Source organism: Leucoraja erinacea, chromosome 4, assembly GCF_028641065.1.
Source record: "Leucoraja erinacea ecotype New England chromosome 4, Leri_hhj_1, whole genome shotgun sequence".
Taxonomy (NCBI): Eukaryota; Metazoa; Chordata; class Chondrichthyes; order Rajiformes; family Rajidae; genus Leucoraja; species Leucoraja erinaceus.
Genome location: NC_073380.1, coordinates 66,995,500 through 67,017,971, shown reverse-complemented (window position 1 = coordinate 67,017,971; position 22,472 = coordinate 66,995,500).

The window sequence follows — 22,472 nt, the reverse complement described above, 5'->3', positions numbered from 1 at the left end:
CTCAAATACACTGCAGTGTATAATTTTACATTGTTAATCACATCTTCAAGTGGGCTCCAGACCTCATTGAGCTTAGACAGAGTAAATCTCACAAAGAAACCAAGCTGATCTCTGCAGCAGGCATGATGACACGATTACTTCAGGACCAGTGGAACAAAGTCAACCATTGTAGATTTGGCGCTGCCCTCCTTGCTACAGCACAAGGGCTTCCACCCACTTCATCGACTACATTGTGCTGATGGAGTAATTTCACCTTGGGTGGTGTATACCACCAAGAGGAAGCTACCAACTGGATTTTTCCTGGTGCGTCTCTGGAAAGGAGCATGCCGTGTGCAGGTTAGCTGCGGCTCCTAGAACCAGCCGGTCAGATATGGAGAGCAAGGAAATACAGTGATTTTTAATGTGAAACTCCTCATGACTTCATGTTAGAGTAAGTAGAAAGTTAAAACTTACTTTTAAAGACGAGGCCTCCAATGCTCTCTTGAATAGCCATGGCTGGATTGTAATACACTTTGCGGCAGAGCCAGTGTTTATAAACATTGTGCGTCAGTCAGAAAATTGGGCACAAGGGATCCGAAGAGAAATGGCGATTTACGTAAATAATGGGCCTAATGAGAGGCATATAGAGGGTGAATGCACAGTCGTTTACCCAGAGTAGTGGAATCAACAATCAGAGGACAGAGGTTTAAGTTATGAGGAGAAATGTTTAGTAGGAACCTGAGGGGCAAGTTATTCACACAGAGGAGGGTGGATACATGGAACAAGATACCAGAGGAGGTACTTGAGGCAGGTACTATAACAAAATTTAAAATACATTTGGACAGGTACAGGGATAGGAAAGATTTAGAGAAATATGGGCCAACACCAGGCAGGTAGGACTGGAGAAGTAGGGACATCTTGGTTGGCATGGACTAGTTGAGCCGAAGGGCCTGTTTCCCTTCTGTATGACTCTGACGATGAGTCTACGATTCTGGACAGAACTCCTGAAGGATGCAAACCACCTCAAGGTGTCGAACATTTCCAGAGTGGATTGTGCAGACTGTAGGTCATGTTCGGCCTCGCACTTTGCTTATTTGACATAAACAATCTAATTTCTAGTCCAGGATTTTTTTTTAATTTTAATCAAGTAAGTACATCTTCATGCTTATGTGTTGACAGCCATATACGTACACGCAAAAAAATAATTATTGCCACAAAGCTGAACCCTGGAGACCCAGCAATGTAAATTGAGTATTCCCACTTGATCCACCAATGCAGATTGACTGACTGATTACTAATCGATACACTCAGATTAAATAAGGTACTTCAGTGACAGAGCAGCTTCTGAAAGGAGACTGACAGCTTTGTACGTATATAAAAATGATGCAAGTCCTTACATTTAGCAGCCATAACAATATTCTCCTTAAATAAAGAGTAAATGCAGAACAGAAGGAATGATAGAAATTAAGCTATCACCTTTCTCTTGATGTGTTTCATGAAAGATTCTTTGGTCTTTGGTCTTTGGTTCCTCTGATTTCTCCTGAAGCCAGCAACAAAAAAGTTCCACAATGAAGATAATCAAATAATTCATATTTAGAATTTTATAAACACATTATTTAAATCCATACTTTATCATGGGGAGTAAACAAACTTTAAATGTTCTACTTTGTCACATCAAAAACAATGATGTTCATGCTAGGCTTAACTCATTTTACCATGAGTTTAGAACAAATAATGTAGCTCGTATAATGCTTTGCAAAATTGTACAGAATACTATTCATTCAAAATACGTGATTGTGGGGATTTGCCAATGCCTCAGGTAGTGATAGAGTATCACTGACTTTTTATCCCCAAATCTCCTTTCCAGCAACACAAGCTCAAAGCACTTGGATAGGCAGAGCAGCTACACTTGAACAATTAGACTACGGAAGGCAATTTGCATCCTAATTCATTGGATTTCCCAATATTGCTCAGGTACTCAACGTCTGGATACAAGGAGTTGTCTATGAGAGCTGATAAAATATTTGTAATTTTAAGCCTTTGGACTTGAGGTGAGTCCAGAACTTTCATACATGAGGTATGATTTCAACATGTTCCCGATGTTGGGGGAGTCCAGAACAAGGGGCCACAGTTTAACAATAAGGGGTAAACCATTTAGAACGGAGATGAGGAAAAACTTTTTCACACAGAGGGTTGTGAATCTGTGGAATTCTCTGCCTCAGAAGGCAGTGAAGGTCAACTCTCTGAATGCTTTCAAGAGAGAGTTAAGCCCCTTTCCCACTTTCCCGAGTTACTCACGAATTCCCACGAGTTTTCCCCTTGATTCAAACTTGGAGATGCCAGCCGCAGGTACTCGGGGCTATTTTTTTTACTCGTGGACTTTTTTGCCATGCTGAAAAAACGTCCCGACTTACCCGATGCCCCGAGTGTCTACGGCTGGCATTACGAGCCGCTACGAAATATCTATGGACTCCTATGACCTCCTACGGACTCGCAACGGACTCCTACGGACTCACTATGGACATTCTCTGAGTTTGAATCAAGGGGAAAACTCGGGAGAATTTGTGAGTAACTCAGGAAAGTGGGACAGGGGCTTTAGATAGATCTCTCAAAGATAGCGGAGTCAGGGGGTATGGGGAGAAGGCTACAGTACGGGGTACTGATTGTGGATGATCACCCAAGATCACAGTGAATGGCAGTGCTGGCTCGAGGGGCTGTATGGCCTACTCCTGCACCTATTGTCTCTTGTCTGTTGTCTGCAATAGGGTTTGAAGGTAAAAAAGATTAGGAGGTAAAAAGAACGGTAGATGAATGGTTGGTTCTCTGTTTTCTTTTATTTTCTTAAATTTAGTTCAACTTACTTTTTTTTAAATCTCAATGTCAGAGGCTCCAAAATAAAACCAATTGAAATTGATTAGTATTTGGCTAAACCCTCTCCCTAACTTTGCTAGCCATTGTTTTGTGAGCCAAGCTTCTGCACTATGTTGCCTGAGCCCAAGTCACCAACTTGACGACACCACTGGTGCAGAGGTCCTCCTGTGGATGGCCCAGGTAAGCATGAATGCAGGCAGACTGTAGCAGTGAATACACGCAGAAGGATTGAGTCAAAGTCGCACATAACATGCAATAATGCAGTTGAACAGGAATTGCTTCCGTTTACCTGATTGTAGTTGCTTCTGTTTAAAATTTTGATGCCGAACATTTTGAGTTTCTCTTGAGAAAACTTTTATCTAGCTGGCAGGCAGTTCCCATGACTTTGAAAAATTCATTAGGGCCAGAAGCGGAAAAGATTGCAAAAAGTTGTGAACACTGCCCAGTCCATCACCGACTCTGACCTCCCAACCATCGAAGGGATTTATCGGAGTCGCTGCCTCAAAAAGGCAGCCAACATCATCAGAGACTCACACCATCCTGGCCACACACTCATCTCATGACTGCCATCGGGAAGAAGTACAGGAGCCTGAAAACTGTAACGTCCAGGTTCAGAAAGAGCTTCTTCCCTTCAGTCATCAGGCTACTAAACACTACAACCTCATATAAGCTCTGAACTACAGTAGACTAATATTTTTATTATTATTATTGCACTATTATTGTTTGTTTTTATGTGTATATATATATATGATATAATATATATATATAATGTACACATACACACATATACATTATATATATGTATATATATATATATATATATATATGTGTGTGTGTGTGTGTGTGTGTGTGAGTATGTGTATATATACATACTAAAATTATTTACTCTCTCGTTTATCATATTATTTACTGTGTACTATGTTTACATATTCCGCTGTGCTGCAGCAAGTAAGGATTTCATTGGTCTAGCTGGGATATATGACAATAAAACACTCTTGACTGACAAGTACTGAAAACAAAATCTAGACACAAGAGATTGCAGATGCTTGAAACTAGCAAAAAACAAAGTGCTGGAGGAACTCATCGGGTCAGGCAGCATCGGCGGAGGAAATGAAGATGCGATGTTTTGGGTCGGGATCCTTCTTCAAACTGATAGAGTGAGCTGGAAAACAGAGATGAGGGTGGGACAAAGCCTGGCAAGTGATGATGGATGCAGATGAGGGGAATTGGCGTGATTGGCATTTAGTCGGAATAAGTGTCACGGCTGGAGGTGAATAGGAGAGAGAAGGATATGTGATGAGGAAAGGAGAAGTGAAATGCATAGCCGGAAGAAGGGATATTGTTGAATGGGGGCAGGGGGTAGGAGTAACAAGGGGGGCTAAAAGGGAAATGGGCCCCCCAGCGATAGGAAGGGTGGAGACGAGTATGCGAAGGAGGGAAAAGGAGCAGGTAACCAGGGTGGTGAGAATGGTTGGAGAAATGTGTGTGAGGGTGGGGTGTGTGGTGGAAAGGGGGATAAGATGGAGGTTTGGAGGGTTTCATGCCATAAGGTCATAGGCTACCCAAGTTCCTTCCTGAGACTGAAAGTCAGCGACTAATTAACCATTTGCAATCGGTAAAGATATCCCAACATTTCTATCATATCTTCTTCAGATTAGATGCAGTTGGGGTGTTATATCTCCTCACTCTTTTACTTACAGTTCTGCTGAGATAAACAGGGCACTCTGACCTCAGCAAGGTGCAAACATGAAAGGGATGATTTTCCCTGTTTGCTGAGGATGAAAGCAATAGGTGAGGAGCTGAGTGCATTTTCCGCTTTGATAATTTGCCTTCACTCTTTTATACTGTTTGCGGGCACAATCACAACCAAAGGCTCTCCCTGTGGCAAAATAAGCATCCAATTGCAAGCATGAAATTAACTGGGACACTCCATGAAAATATCTGCACGTGAACAATCTCTGTGCTGCAGTGCAAGATGCAAAGTTAATGGGATTTATCTAAGAACCAACTCCTGAAGCTCCTGGAAATCCAAAATCCAGACTAAAGTGCTCCTTGAATCCCACTCTTATTGATGTTGGATGTCAGCCCAAGGGTCTCTGTATTACTGCCGTTATCTGGATATATATTTCCCGAACTGGAGCAAAAACTAAAATTAGATGCGTCTCCATAATGAAAATTATATTTTTATGCAAGATCAATTCATTCAGGCTGGGACAGACTTGTACCTAGCACCTCAGGATCTATTCCAACCACTATGTTCACCTTAATCCTTATCATTATTTGTCCTGATCTAAGGTGCCTTTCCTGTTGTAGGTTAAGTAATCAGATTTTGCACTTAGGTCAGAACATTGACATTTGGTATCAAGTTGTTTTTTTAAGATACCTAAAAATACTAACTGTTGTTACTGAGCTCTCTTGAAGGCACTCCATGTTTTGTAAGTTGGAGGAAATGAATGTTCTGTGCAAATTATTGATGTGGACATGGACTTTAATGCATTAAACAAAACTTCTACACAATTTGAGACTCACTTTGACTGTGTGATGTTGGAAAGCAGATCAATTGTGCCCTATTAAGCTGGTAAAATTGCCTGCTTTTATTTTGTTTTAACATCAGCCTGAAGTTTCCAAAAAGCTTTAGTTTTGGGCCATATTTTGGCCCTGATATTTCTTGCAAATTGGGGAGAGAGTGAAGAAGCATGATAGTAAAGACCAGTCCTGGAAATCCAGGGATGCGAAAGTCCTTCTAAACTTAACAGTACTATGGTGTTATTTTGTCGGACTGTGTTTCTCACCTGATGGCCGGCCATGAATGACAGGCTGGCCTTAGAACACAGAATATAGAACAGTACAGCACAGGATCGGGCACTTCAGCCCACAATGTCTCTGCTAACCCTGATAACCATATAACCATATAACAATGTCTCTGCTAACCCTGTCCCACCTGCCAGACAAGAGAAACTATTTTCCTTTGGCTCAATTCATGAGAGGAATAGATCAGGTAGTTGCACAGAGTCTCTTGCCCAGAGTAGGTGAATCGAGGAGCAGAGGACATAGGTTTAGGGTGAAGGGGACAAGATTTAGTAGTAATCTGTGGAGTAATTTTTTCACACAAAAAGGTGGTGTGTGTATGGAACGAGCTGCCAGAAGAGGTGGTTGAGGCAGGGACTATCCCAACGTCTAAGAAACAGTTAGACAGGTACATGGAAAGGACAGGTCTGGAGGGATATGGACCAAGCCCAGGCAGGTGGGATCAGTGTACCTGGGTCCTGTTGGCCGGTGTGGGTAACTTGAGCTGAAGGGCCTGTTTCCATGCTGTATCACTCTATAACTCCATGACTCTATGACTGCATTTCATGTGCCCATCAAAAAGTTTCTTAAATGCCACTATTGTGTCTGCCTCCACCATCATCCTTGGTAGCAAGTTCCAGGTCCTCACCATCCTCTGAGCAAAACATTTGCCTTGCACATCTCCTTTAAGCTTTTCTCTTCTCACCTTCATGCCCTCTCATCTTTGACATTTCCACCCTGGGAAACAGGTTATCACTGTCTACCCTATCTACTGTATGGCTCCCCTAGCTGGGCATTGCTGGGATAGGCAATCCAGTGAAGAAATGGTGCAACTAATGGACCACTGGATGTGGACAGTTGAGGTATACTGAGACTTCTTCTGATTCATGTCCATAAGTGAAAGGAGCAGAAATAGGCCTTTCGGCCCATCAAATCTACTTCGCCATTCAATCATGGCTGATCTATCTCTTCCTGCTAACCCCATTCTCCTGTCCTCTCCCCATAACCCCTGACACCCATACTGATCAAGAATCTATCTATCTCTGCCTTACAAATAGCCACTGACTTGGCCTCCACAGCCTTCCGTTGCAAATAATTCCACAGACTCACCACCCTCGGACTAAAGAAATTCCTCTTCATCTCCTTCCTAAAGGAACATCCTTTAATTCAGAGACTATGACCTCTGATCCTAGACTCTCCCATGAGTGGAAACATCCTCTCCATATCTACTCCATGCACTGATCGTAGTCCTAATGAAATGTCACTCAGGCAACAGTCACTGGAAGGTTTCAGGGAAGATCAAAGGGGGGAAGATCCCTGCTCCTTCTGGTCCATAAGTTGTGACCACTAAAGATGATGTCCCCATCTCTTTTAGCTGCAAGATTCTCAAACCATTGGCATCTTGAATTAAATTTAATTCAGGGATTCAAGAGTTTTATTAAAATATTGTTTAAAAAAATGGTCCTGCCTCTCAAGATTTAGATACAGACCCGTGGCAGGAAGATTATATATGACAGATTTGGTCTTCCTTTAGTGATTAAAAAAAAAAACTAAATAGTCCATCTTCCACCAATCATTGGGGCAGTAGGATTAATATCAACCCCTTCAAGTGTGTTAATCCTGTCATGAAAATAACATAATCTGGAAAATCTTGCCTAAAGAGTGCTGAAAGGCATCGCAATACCTCGAGTGTTCCCTCCTCCTGTCCCCATACAGCTGTGCCCTTGACCCACTTGTCTCTCACATTCACCCTTCTGTAGCACAAGCTTGGAGAAGGGGATTTTCATGCATACACTTGCGAATTACACAGTTTCATTTCCTCCTTATCCCAAGACTATTCCACCTCTCCAATCTCGAATTGAGGATGGGAATTCTTGACTCATTGCCCAGCTAAAATCAGCACTCACAACTCGAAAGGTCATGGAAACTTACAAATGCTTGAAATACTCATCAGGTCAGGTAGTTTGTTTATTTGTGTGTTTTGTGTGGGGGGTGTTGTGGGGGGGTGAGGGGGAAACCGATTTGGTCGCCTCCTCCACGGAGAAGCGACTTTTTCCAGTTCGCCTCCCCCGTGGTCTAACAGCGAGGATCGGCGCGGCCTTTCCCGGAGACACGCCCGGGGCTTCAGCGGTGGGCACAGCGTGGACTCTCGGCGTGGAGCGGGTGAGCCCTCGCTGGGGCTCGCTGGAGGGGAGCGCTCCGTTTCGCTGGCCCATGGCAGCCGGCAGTCTGAAGCCGCGGTCTGCAAAGCTCAAGCTGGCGCGCCGTCTGCAGCCTGGGATCACTCGTGGGGGACCCGGAGGGAGAAGAAGCTTCCACCGCCGACCCGTCGCCAACTTCTACCGCGGGCCCGGCATGGACTTACCATCACCCCTGGAGGGGAGCTTCGACCACCGGCCCTGCAGTCTGCGGTGCTTCTGGCTGCGGTGGGGACTTTAAATCTTCGACCGCCGGCCTGCGGCCTACACCAGCCTGAAGCCGCGGTCTCCGGTGGGGAAGAGCCGACTATGGACTGGCTCTGGACTCTGGCCCTGACCACGGAGGGAATGGAGGAGGACTGGCCAATTTTACTTCGGAGTCACGTGAGTGACTACGTGAAGAACCCACCCAGCGCACAGGCCGGCATTACGTCAGCAGTGCAACAGCGGCAGCAGCTGGAGCCAGGCTCTCCAGCTGCAGCATAAAGACAAGACCTCAGGTAAGTGCCTTTTTGTGTTACAGAGTCGCTCAAGGGAGAATTATTGTGTATTATGTGTTCTTTCTCGTTGTATCGCTGCTGACATATTCATTTCACTTGCACTTTATGTGCAATGTGACGAATAAACCCATATTGTATTGTATTGTACTGTATAGCACCAGTGGAGAGTGGAGTTACTATTTCACGTCAATGACCATTCATCTGAAATGTCGTTTGCTGGAAAGGCCAACACTATTCCTTACACATTCTTTGGCCACTTCTAGCTTCTTCCCAATTTGTTTAAGCCTTGTATGATACTCAATTGGAATTCAGCTTGTTCAATGTTCATCTCTCTGTCTCCATATGCACAAATTGCAAATGAACACCGTACTTACCATTCCCACACTAACCTTTCTGTCCTGCGCCTCCTCCACTGTCAGAGTGAGGCCACACGCAAAGTGGAGGAACATCACTGTAAAGAAGTCAAGTCTAACACACTTGTAACTTTACTGAGTATTTAATAAAGGCACATGTAAGGCACGTCCCAGTACTGACTGCATCTAGTCTTCAGGCGTACTGGAACCAGGGGAGGAGCAAGGGGAAGATATCACAATTACACTGAGATAACTAAGGCATGGTTAGTGGTATTGAGGTAGCTACATTATAGGTTGCATGCATAAACCATCTACATCCTTTCCCTTAGAAATCTAAAAATGAAGTTAGAACAGTGGCAGTGTGATTATACAACACATGCAAATTTAGGCAAAATCACCGTAGTGGACAGGAGGCTTGACAACCTGACCCAAGCGTGTGCGTATAGCACCATCACCCTCCCCACCAGATAGAAGAGGAGGCGGAGCGGTAGCAGCCCGGAAGGAGAAAGCAGGCGGAGACCCAACCGGGAATGCAGGAGGGGACCCAACCTGCACGGGTGATTCAGGAGGAGGAGAAGGAGAACGAGCAGGGGAGGAAATCATCCGCCCGAAACCAGGAGGCACAGAAGGAGGAGAACGCGGCAAGCGAATAGACCGGGGCATGCAGGGAGCAGCAGGGTAATTAGTAATAGCAGGCTGGAAGCGCAACAGAGGAGCGTAAGGAGCCGCAGGAGGAGGCTGCGGCTCATTAATGGCCAACAGGTGCTGGCGGCTCCGACGGTAGACAGCTCCATCAAAGTCCACCAGGTATGATCTCGGGGAGTCGTCCACACCAACAAGGGTCGCGAGTCGGGAGAATCCGGTGGCTGTCTGCATGCGGACGACCTGGCCAGGCAGCAGTGGTGAGAGCGGGTGGCAGGACTTGTCGTGAGAGCAGCACTGTACCTCATGTTTGTGATCGATCCGTTGCTGAACGGCGGCAGGCTCGAGGACCTTGGGTATCAGGGATTGTTGTGCGATCGGCATCGGTTGGCGAAGCATGCGGGACATCAGGCACTGGGCAGGGGATCGCATGGTAGGGTCTCGTGAGATGTTGCGGAGGTTGAGTAGACCCATGTAAAAATCACAATTGGAGAGACGAGACTGCTCGAGTAAATTCTTGGCACTGCGGACAGCTCGCTCGGCCAGTCCGTTGCTCTGCGGGTACTCAGGGCTGCAGGTATAGTGGTGGAAGTTCCACTTGACAGCGAAAGCCTGGAATTCTGCGCTGGTGAACTGACGGCATTGTCGGTCTGTAAGCGGACCGGGGACCCGAAGGTAGCAAAGTGTTTGCGCAGCTTGCTGATAACCATCTTAGAAGTGATAGCAGGGAGAAGGTCCACCTCGAACCAGTTGGAGTATGAATCAACCAACACCAGGTAGTGCTTGCCTCGCCATTCGAATATGTCGGCAGCCAGCGAGGTCCAGGGCATTGGTGGGGAGGGTTTGTCAAGAGGTATTTGCCAGAATGAGCTCCTGGCGTCAAGGACTGAGAACACAGTGGCCTGGCCGACCTGGGCAGCAACATCTTCTACGGTCCTCATGGGATAATGAGGACGTCTTATTGCTAGATTTAAGTCTTTGGGATTGATGCACACCCATATCTCGCTCTTACGCTTCTTCATGGTGGCGACCATGGTGGAGACCCACTCGGTGGGTTCGCTAACAGCTTCCAGCACTCCCATGGCAACCATGTTCTTCAGCATGGCTTTTTCGACCTTGTCCTTCATGGCAAACGATACCTTGTGCGGAGCACGGACCACTGGCACAACCAACGGGTCAGTTGCGACCTTGTATACAAGGGGCAGCTTGCCCAATTCATCATCGAATAGGTCGGGGTAGTCAGAAAGTGGATTCAACATCACCCGCACTTCGTGGACAGAGCGGTCAAAGGACACCAGCCCGAGATCCTGACACGCCTGATTGCTCAACAGAGTCACACAATCACAGTCAAGAATGAAGAACGACAGGGCTCGCGAAGATTTCTTCAGCACACAGTTGAAAGTGGCCCTCCCCACAGGTTTCAGCACCTCTCCCCCATAAGCATGCAATGTGGAGTGATCTGCAGTTAGCAGCTCATTATTTCTAATCTTCCTGAACAGGGATGTTGACATAACATTCACCTTCGCCCCCGTGTCTAGCTTAGCAGAGAAAGATTTATTGTTGACAGTGACTAGCACAGATGGGTCGGAAAGGCGAGTTTGACTATGAAGGAGAGAATAAACACTGGCATCTCCCATGGAAGTACTGGGCTCGGAGCCGTGGGCAGTGTCGATGGAAGACTGAGAATCAAAATCGTTATCAACTTGTTGTAGGATTTTAAAAATTTGCCTGGAAGCTGGTGGAAAGTTACCACGGGAGCGGCAGGCAGCCGAGTAGTGGTTCATCTTTTTACAGAAATAACAAGCTTTACCAAATGCTGGACACTGCGACTGCATAGAGTGGATGTAATTACAGTTGGGGCACTTCTTGACAAGTGGGACCCGAGCGGCATATGTCAGCCGCGGTGCAGGTCGAACGTGTGACGGGGCATGGTAACACCAGTCAGATTGATAGACCGACTGTCAGATCCCCTCTGCCCATGTAGCGGGGCAACAACCTCAGCCAGTCTGCATGCATGCATAGCTTCAGTCAGGGTGAGATCTGGTCTTCGCAGCAGCTCGGATCGTAACTTCTGATCCAGCATACCGGTGACTAAAATATCTCTAGTGAGCTGATCACACATGTTATCGAAACGGCACCGCTGAGCAAGGTAGCACAGGTCAGCGATAAAACATTCAACAGGCTTGTCAGGCTGCTGTTTTCTTGTAAAGAATCTAGCCTGCTCCAATATACGGTTGGAGGGCAAGTCACAAATTTCTGCAAACTTTCGTAAGAGCCATGCTGGGTCGTTGGCAGACTCCGCCGGCTCGATGATCTGGTCGTTGTCATCCAGGACCGCTGGATTGTAAGTGAAAATCTGAGCTCACTTCATAGCATCAGGACTGGCAAGGTTCAGCAGAAGTAAGGCTTTGACCGCATCAGGGTCATTTTGGTGCACGATATTGATGAAGTGGTTGTAGTCCAGCACAAAAGTAGCCCATAGTTCTGCAATGTCAGCATCAAAGACAAGGGGCGAGGGCTTGCGGCAGGAGAATGCCATGGCGTGGAGGGGATTTAAACACTAGTAAAACTAGGAGCAAATAAAACCCGATAAACAGGAGGCGCGCATTTAACTTGCCGACACCATGTAAAGAAGTCAAGTCTGACACACTTGTAACTTTACTGAGTATTTAATAAAGGCACATGTAAGTTGGATTTGTATACAAGGGGCAGCTTGCACCAATTCGTGGACAGAGCGGTCAAAGGGACACGTCCCAGTACTGACTGCATCTAGTCTTCAGGCGTACTGGAACCAGGGGAGTTGACAACATTCACCTTCGCCCCCGTGTCTAGCTAGAGAGAGAAAGCGGTGTGTTGACAGGGACTCCCAGTGGAAGATGGGTGGAAAGGCAGGTTGACTATGAAGGATAAATAAAAATCTCCCATAAATTGGGCTCGGAGCATGGGCAGTGTGATGAAGACTGGAATCAAAATCGTTATCAACTTGTTGTATGAGTTTGCAGGCAGGTGGGACTAAGGGGCCAAAAATTTGTTCGGCACCGAGACTTGTATCTTTTTACAGAGATGGCAAGTTTACCAAATGCTGGAATTGCGACTTACATGGTTGTATTATGGGGCACTTATAAGTGGACCCGAGATATCACAATTGTAGGGCGACTGAGATGGTAACTAAGTCGTGGTTAGACCTACTGTCAGAGGTAGCTACATTATAGAAACATAGAAACATAGAAATTAGGTGCAGGAGTAGGCCATTCGGCCCTTCGAGCCTGCACCGCCATTTAATATGATCATGGCTGATCATCCAACTCAGTATCCCGTACCTGCCTTCTCTCCATACACTCTGATCCCCTTGGCCACAAGGGCCACATCTAACTCCCTCTTAAATATAGCCAATGAACTGGAGGGCAAGTCAAAATTTCTACCCTCTGTGGCAGAGAGCCGGCCGAGAGATTTGTCATCCAGGACTCTGGATTGTATGAAAAGTCTGAGCTCACTCATAGCTCAGGACCGGCAAGGTTCAAGGAGGAGGCTTTCCCCAGGGTCATTTCGGTCACGATAAGCTGGTTGAAGTCCCACAAAAGTAGCCCATAGTTCCACAATGTCAGCATCAAAGACAAGGGGCGAGGGCTTGCGGCACGAGAATGCCATGGCGTGGAGGGGATTTAAACACTAGTAAAACTAGGAGCAAATAAAACCCGATAAACAGGAGGCGCGCATTTAACTTGCCGACACCATGTAAAGAAGTCAAGTCTGACACACTTGTAACTTTACTGAGTATTTAATAAAGGCACATGTAAGGCACGTCCCAGTACTGACTGCATCTAGTCTTCAGGCGTACTGGAACCAGGGGAGGAGCAAGGGGAAGATATCACAATTATACTGAGATAACTAAGGCGTGGTTAGTGGTAGAGATAGCCACATTATAGGTTGCATGCATAAACCATCTACAATCACCTCATATTTCGCAAATGTAGCTTACAACCCAATGGTGTGAATATTAATTTCTATAATTTGAAGTAATCCCCGCATTCCCTCTTTCTCCACCCCTCCCCCATCCTATTCACCTTGCCCATTCCCACCATTTGCATTCACATATCCCTTTGTTATCACCTCAACCAACAATGGACCATTGTGGGCTCCACCTTTGCTTGGTCACAGGTGCTGGCCCAAATTTGTTTTGAACCTTTTAATACCTCTAGTGTTTCCCTCTTCTCTGACTCTCAGTCTGAAGACGTGTTTTGACCTAAAATGTCACCTATTCCTTTTCATCAGTATGCCTGCCACTGAGTTACTCTAGCATTTTGTGCCTACCTTCTGTACACTTTGTATACTTTGAGTAGGTCACATCTGGAGTGTTATGTGCAATTCTGGTTGCCACATTACAGGGAGGTTTGAAGGCTACAGAGAAGGTGCAGAAGTGGGCCACCTGGATCAGAGAGTATTAGCTAAGAGATGAGGCTGGACACTGAAATGTCGGAGATTTAGGGCTGACCTGATAGAGGCACATAAAATGATGACAGGCATAAATAGTGTTGATGTTAAACAGATAGTTTTTCCAGGGTAGAAATGTTAAGTACTCTAGGGCAGGGTTTTAAGGTAAAAGGGGGAAATCTTTAAGAATATGTGCGGGGCAGGATTTTTACACAGAGAGTTGTTGATACCTAGAATGTGCTGCCTGAAGAGGGGGTGGTAGCAGATCTAATATAAATGTTTGAGAGATATTTAGGCTGCCGTGCAAACTGGCAGGGTTTAGAGGGATTTGGAGCATGTGCAGGCAGATGGAATTAGGCAGATTGGCATCATGACCGACGCAGATATGATGGACCAAATGGCCTGTTCCTGCTCTGCACTGTTTTATGTTCTACGTTCTAAGGACAAAGCATGATGGAATTGAAACAAAGGCCTGGACTTTTGACAGCACACTCTTGCCAAACCGAGCTGGCCCTGTGCCTGTAACTGGTGTAATGAATGTAAATTGGTGTTGATTATGTATGACTTCTGCACGCATGAGCAGTGTAGTAGAAGAGAGTAGCATAAACAAGATGCACATGCTTCAGCAGCTCTCCATGGCTCTTAGTGTCATTATATTGCTGCCACTACATGCCGCTGGAATACGAATCCGCACAAACGTTACAAATTGATGTCAAGCACGTCAAGAGTGAACCTCCAGTGAAGAAGTTGAAAAAGGATTTTTGTCAAGCTAGAAGATTTAACCTGCAAACCTGCAGCATTGGTGATCACAGTGTGAGTGGGTGAGAAAATGCCGTCCAAACTCCACTTGAGAGGGAGCAGCAGCACAACCTGGGAGAGTCCTGAGTGAGATATTGAGTCATAAATTTATAACAACGTAGAAATAGGCCCTTCTTGCTCCAAGATGCCACACAAGCCATGTGTTGTAGCCACAGAAATGGATCACTCATTACAATCGCTCCACTTTTTAAATATCTATTCCGACAGCAGCATTTCTTACTTTAACTATGCTCTTCTTTACCTCTTCTCAGATCTGTCAACCTCATTGGAGACCCTCAGACCAACTTTGATCAGGCTCATACCCAGCCACTGACACTCTCCTCCACCTAGCGGAGCTGGTCCTTACCCTCAATAACTTCACGTTCGACTCCTCCCATTTCCTCCAAATACAAGGCGTAGCTATGGGCACACGCATGGGCACACGCTATGCCTGCCTATTTGTCGGTTACGTCGAGCAATCCTTGTTCAATACATACCAGGGCCCCATCCCCGACCTCTACCTCCGCTACATCGACGACTGCTTTGGTGCCACCTCCTGCACCCGCACACAACTGACTGACTTCATCCACTTCACCACTAACTTCCATCCGGCACTCAAATACACCTGGACCATTTCCGACACTTCCCTACCATTCCTTGACCTCACTATCTCCATTGCAGGTGATAGACTTCTGACCGACATACACTATAAACCCACTGACTCCCATGGCTATCTGGACTACACTTCTTCCCACCCTGCTTCCTGTAAGGACTCCATCCCCTACTCCCAATTCCTCCGTCTACGCCGCATCTGCTCCACGGATGAGGCATTCCACACCAGGACATCTGAAATTTCCTCATTATTCAGGGAACAGGGGTTCCCCCCCTCCACCATAAATGAGGCTCTCACCAGGGTCTCTTCCATACCCCGCAACACTGCTCTCTCTCCCCATCCCCCCACTCGCAACAAGGGCCGAGTCCCCCTAGTCCTCACCTTTCACCCCACCAGCCGTCACATACAAAAAGTAATCCTCCGTCAGTTTCGCCACCTCCAACGTGACCCCACCACTCGCCACATCTTCCCATCTCCCTCCATATCTGCCTTCCACAAAGACCGCTCCCTCCATAACTCCCTTGTCAATTCTTCCCTTCCCTCTCGTACCACCCCCTCCCCGGGCACTTTCCCTTGCAACCGCAAGAGATGAAACACTTGTCCCTTTACCTCCCCCCTCGACTCCGTTCAAGGACCCAAGCAATCGTTCCAGGTGCAATAGAGGTTTACCTGCATCTCTTCCAACCTCATCTATTGCGTCCGCTGCTCTAGATGTCAGCAGATCTATATCGGTGAGACCAAGCGGAGGTTGGGCGATCGTTTCGCCGAACACCTCCACTCGGTCCGCAATAACCAAGCTGACCTCCCGGTGGCTCAGCACTTCAACTCCCCTTCCCACTCCATCTCCGACCTCTCTGTCCTGGGTCTCCTCCATGGCCACAGCGAGCAGCACCGGAAATTGGAGGAACAGCACCTCATATTCCGTTTGGGGAGTCTGCATCCTGGGGGCATGAACATCGAATTCACCCAATTTTGTTAGTCCTTGCTGTCTCCTCCCCTTCCTCAGTCCCCCTGCTGTCTCCCATCCCCCAGCCTTCGGGCTCCTCCTCCTTTTTCCTTTCTTATCCCCGCCCACCCCCGCCCCCGATCAGTCTGAAGAAGGGTTTCGGCCCGAAACGTTGCCTATTTCCTTCGCTCCATAGATGCTGCTTCACCCGCTGAGTTGCTCCAGCTTTTTTGTGTACCTTTGATCAGGCTCTCCTGGACTTTATCTTGCACTCAACGTTATTCATGTTGTCCCCTTTATTATGGAGCTGTACACTGTGGATGGCTCGATCATAATCATGTATTGTCTTTCCGCTGACTGGTTAGCACACAAAAAAAGCTTTTCACTGTACCTCAGTACACGTGACAATAAACTAAACTGATAAACACAGCATTGTGGGTCTATACTGAACTTGAATCAGAAGGTAGGTGAGCCTATCATCTGGTTAAAGTATCTGTTGCAGCACTAACTTCTGTGCATTATTAGATTATGCAACCAAGGCATTTGTGGTTTAATCAATGGGCAAATTAGATTAAAATATTAGACGCCCAGAATTATATATTTGATCTGATGTGCAATATTGAGATGTCAATGGAAATGGCATTGAGGTATGCTAAAGAATTCCAATGCAAGATAACAAACCAATTTACAGCCACAGAGCAATAGCAGTGGGTGGAAATGATGTGACCTATTGCTACAGATATAATGTCAACCTCTATAGCACACAAATCAACTTAAACTGTCAAAATTATATGAAAGAGTGTGTCACATTGATGAGTGATTGAAAGATACAGCATGGAAGCAGGCCCTTCAGCCTACTGATCACTAGTTCACACCAGTTCCACGTAATCCCACTTTCGCATCTTTTTCAAAGAGCATTAATTGATTATTGTGACAAAAAGTGTTGATAATTTATTTAATATTCATTGACAGCCTCTCAAAATTCTTTATAGGGAAACATTATGAGTTTGGTAACACAACATTGCATATAATTGAGAGGCCGAGATACATGTTCTCATGTTGTGGCTAATCAGAAGAGTTAGTCTTGGATAGATATAAAATGCTGGAGTAATTCAGCAGGACAGGCAGCATCTCTGGATAGAAGGAATCGGTGATATTTCGGGACGAGACACTTCTTCAGACTCAACACAAAAAAACATCCATTCCTTCTCTCCAGAGATGCTGCCTGCCCTGCTGAGTTACTCCAGAATTTTGTGTCTATCCAAGGCTGGGACCCTTCTATTTTGCTTAAGATTTCAGCATCTGTAGTTCCTTTTGTCTAAATCAATTGAACAGTGTAAATTATGTAAGAATTATATTTGACCTCAACAGCAGTCCTTCTATAAACCAATTCATGGCTTGTCAGTGTTCTCCGTGAAGAGTCCAAAATCACTGCATAGAGTAGACTACAAGATTGAAACTTGACTGTTCCCCTGGCAGTCCTGAACTTCCAAAGATAGACGCAAAGTGCTGAAGTAACTCAGTGGCTCAGGCAGCATCTCTGGAGAAACAGAATAGGTTATATTTCGGGTCAGAACCCTTTCTCAGACTATCTGAAGAAGGGATCTGACCCAAAACATCACCTATTCTTTTTCTCCAGATGCTGCCTGCCTGCTGAGTTACTCCAGCATTTTGTATCTATCTTCGGTGTGATTAAAACCACCTCCATCGTGCCGGTGCCAAAACACTCCACTGCAGCAAGCCTCAACGACTTCCGCCCAGTTGCACTTACTCCTCATCACCAAGTGCTTCGAGAGGCTGGTCCTGGCACACCTCAAAGGCTGCCTACCCCCCACATTGGATCCCTATCAGTTTGCCTACCGCAAGAACAGGAGTATGGAGGATGCCATCTCAACGGCACTTCACTCCGCCCTCTCCCACCTCGACAACAGAGACACTTACATAAGAATGCTGTTCATCTATTACAGATCAGCATTCAACACCATTGTACCCTCTAAACTGATCACCAAACTCGGTAACCTGGGCATCAACCCCTCCCTCTGCAACTGGATACTGGACTTTCTAACCAACAGACCCCAGTCTGTTAGGTTAGACAAGCACACCTCTTCAACCCTCACCCTGAACACCGGCGTTCCACAGGGCTGTGTGCTGAGCCCCCTCCTCTACGCCCTCTTCACCTACGACTGCACACCTGTACATGGTACTAACACCATCATTAAGTATGCAGATGATACAACGGTGATTGGCCTCATCAGCAACAACGATGAGTCGGCCTATAGGGAGGAGGTCCAGCTCCTAGCAGCATGGTGCGCTGACAAAAACGTGGCCCTTAACTCCAAGAATACCAAGGAGCTCATTGTAGACTTCTCGAAGTCTAGGGGCGGCATGCACACTCCCATCCACATCAACGGGATGGAGGTGGAACGTGTTTCCAGCTTCAGGTTCCTGGGGCTCAACATCTCCGATCACCTCTCTTGGACCCACAATACCTCAACTCTGGTCAAGGATGCTCACAAGTGTCTCTTCTTCCTGAGGAGACTGAAGGAGGTCCATCTGTCTCCTCAGATTCTGGTGAACTTCTACTGCTGCACCATCGAGAGCATCCTTACCAACTGTATCACAGTATGTTATGGCAACTGCTCTGTCTCTGACCGGAAACCACTGCAGAGCGTGGTGAAAATTGCCCAACGGATCACCGGCTCCTCGCTCCCCTCCATTGAGTCTGTCCAAAGCAAGCGTTGTCTGCGAAGGGCGCTCAGCATCGTCAAGGACTGCTCTCACCCTAACCATGGACTGTTTACCCTCCTAGCATCCGGGAGGCGCTACAGGTCTCTCCGTTGCCGGACCAGCAAGTCCAGGAACAGCTTCTTCCCTGCGGCTGTCACACTACTCAACACTGTACCTCGGTGACTGCCAATCACCCCCCCCGGACACTCCTCCCACAGGAAAAACACTATGACTGTATGCATGTAAATAGATTATTTATCGAAATCATATTCTATGTCGCTCTTCCAGGAAGATGCTAACTGCATTTCGTTGTCTCTGTACTGTACATTGACAATGACAATTGAAGTTGAATCTAAATCTTAATCTGAACCAGCTTCTGCGGTTCCTTCCTACCCGGTCCTGAATTTCCGCTTGCCTACGTGTGGAAATGCTGATATTTTAACAGTAGTCTGGCATTTTTCCTCGCAAGTTCAGTCCACTGTTCAAAATATTTTTCACTTCATCTTCTTCTCTCATGTAATTACATTTCCCGACCTCTTCTACACGTCATTTCATTCCGAAGTATCTATCCTGGTTTTTGTTGGGTTTTTTTTTTCATTTTTGTTAGAAGTAAGTACAATACTGTGGTACCTCAGTACCTATTACTTGTTGACATATTACATTTCATATACAACTACTTATTTTTTAATTTAATAGCAAAACAGGAATAAGGAAGAAAAGAATAGAAAAGAAGAGATTGACATAAGTGGTACGTGAGATAGAAAGATAGTCCGAAAGAAGGAAGAAGAAAGAAGTAGAAGGAGAAAGAGGCGAGAAAGAGAAAATGAAAATAAAAGAAGAAAAGGAAAAAGGAGATTGAAAGCTATATACCTATTTTATGTTCCAGGCCACTCGCCACCTGATTCTAAAACATTTTATTTCTATGGTTGTGTTGCACCATATGCTTATAAGAAATCGATAAAAGTAGACCAAATCAATAAGAATTGGTCTGCTTTACCTGCTAGAAGGAGTCGCATTTCTTCCAGATATGCCGTTTCCGACATATTTGAAATCCACATTTTGAGCGTTGGTGTTGGCGCATTTTTACAAAATTTAAGTATACGTTTTTTTGCCGTTATTAAACCATGATTAAGTAGAGATTTTTGAAATGTGTTTAGCTTATTCCCATCTTCCATTGATCCAAAGATAATCATTTCTGTATTAGGTTCGAGTCTTCTATTAAATATCCTGGTTTTGACTCTGCACATGTCAACATCAGTCTGAAGAAGGGTCTCGACCCGAAATGTCACCCATTCCTTCCCTCCAGAGATGCTGCCTGTCCTGCTGAGTTACTCCAGCTTTTCATGTCTATCTTCAACTTCAGTCTGATTGATTCAAGGGACACACTGATTCTCCATGTATCCGCATATGCCACTGGTCCCCTCCAGAGGAGACTACACAGGAATGATCCAATGACGAAAAAAAACAACTTTAAAATGAATCAAATGATCATGGGCGGCTGTTAGTGAGGTGAAAGGAAAGCACTGTTGTATTGCCGGTGACTACAAAAACTAGCTCATCTTATTTGGCCACAGGAAGCCTTTCTGTATCAAAGAATAATTAGAAATACACCATTGTTTCCACTGTGCTTTCCACAGAATGACAAAATGGATCATAAAATGTAGTACAAACGATTAGATTGATTGAACAAAAGGTCAATACAAAGCAAAATTGACCCAACAGGGGAACAACAAGTTTTGTCATGAGCAATTTGATGGAAAGTAAAGACATTTTTACACCCACACATGAAAATGCATGGACACACATGAACCACCACTATGATTAGTAAACTTCTGTGATAGACCATAGACAATAAGTAATAGATGCAGGAGTAGGCTATTCGGCCCTTCGAGCCAGCTCTTCCATTCACTGTGATCATGGCTGATCATCCACAATCAGTGCCCCGATCCTGCCTTCTCCACATATTCCTTGACTCCGCTATCTTTAAGAGCTCTACATAACTCTCTCTTGAAAGCATCCAGAGATTCACAACTCTGGGAGATTTTTTTTTTTCCTCATCTCCTTTCTAAAAGGCCTACCCCTTATTCTTAAACTGTGCCCCCTGGTTCTTGAGTCCCCCAACATTTGGAACATGTTTCCTGCCTCTACAATGTCCAATCCCTTAATAATCTTATATGTTTGAATGGTGGATCACCTGAGCAATGCTGAAGAAATCACCTTCAGACAGGTAGCATTACATGCTTATTAGAATAGATTTTATGAATGTAATTTTTGTGGAAAGTTAGCTAAACTCACAATGCATTTGATGTTCCTCAGCAGGAAGGGGAATTTACAAAATCAAACCCAAATTCAATTGTTTTAAATGTTATGCTATAAAAAAAAGTCACAGTTACAAAGATCGATGCTGTGTGAACAATCCGCAGAGCTGTCTCATTTATGCTCTTCACTATTTGAGAACGTATTATTTGATATGGATTGAATTACTGATGTGGTTGCACAGTCTAACTGCTACTCTGTTCAGTTTCAGGCATCGTATGCTGAACCCAGCAATGTGTTTTTTTATTCCCATTTGGCTGTGTTTTCAATTGACTCAACTTTAAGTTCTGGGTTTCATCTTCCTAAACCATTCCAATTAACTTCCTCTCATCCCTAAACCTCCCTACTTCCTGAAAATCAGTCCTTTGGCTGTTTGCTGGTTGAATGCAGCAGCTTTAGGGTTGATGCTGGGAAAAGGTAAAAAGCAACACCAATCAAAGCTGAATTCTACTCTTGCCCATGGGATAAATCAAGATCTGAATAAATCTGAAGAGTCTCGAGCTGAAACGTCACTTATCCATGTTCTCTAGTGACGCTGCCCGACCTGCTGAGTTACTTCAGCACATAATGTCCTTTTGTGTATTAACCCGCATCTGCAGTTCTTTGTTTCAAGATAGGATTTCTGTTGCACACCCATGGCACACTCAAGCCCATTTAATAGTAAGATTAGACGAGTACTTACCAGTACGAAGTTTGATCTGTATTTTATGAGGAGTTACGATGAGGGATTACGTGAAGAACCCACCCAGCGCGCAGGCGCGGCATACTTCCAAGCAGCGGTGTGGAATCACAGATAGACACTAGTTGAAGTAAAGATAGTGAAGACCAACGAGACATTAGTCCGAATTTGATCTATATAATGAGGGTGGGAGCGGAGGGCACGTAATCCCTCATCGTAACTCCTCATAAAATACAGATCAAACTTCGTACTGGTAAGTACTCGTCTAATCTTACTATTTTACTTCGGAGTCACGTGAGTGACTACGTGAAGACTTCAAAGGTCTGTGATTTCAAACCGTGTAACAGTTATATCACTCACTGCCGAAAGATCATCGAGGGAGGAAGTGGTAGCTAGAGACCAACAAGTTTGTTTAGTTATAAAAGAAATATTTATTAACTATAACAAAAAACAAAATAGCTCCCATGGGCTTTAAATCATAACTTTGCGGTTTTTAAAACGGTATCCGCAAAGACGTCCTGTTCCATCAGCGGTTTGTTGTAAAATCGTTGGAATGTCGATTCCCTTGACCATCCCGCTGCTCTGAGGATGTGGTCGAGGGGAACCTGCATCCTATCCGCCGCTGAGGTGGA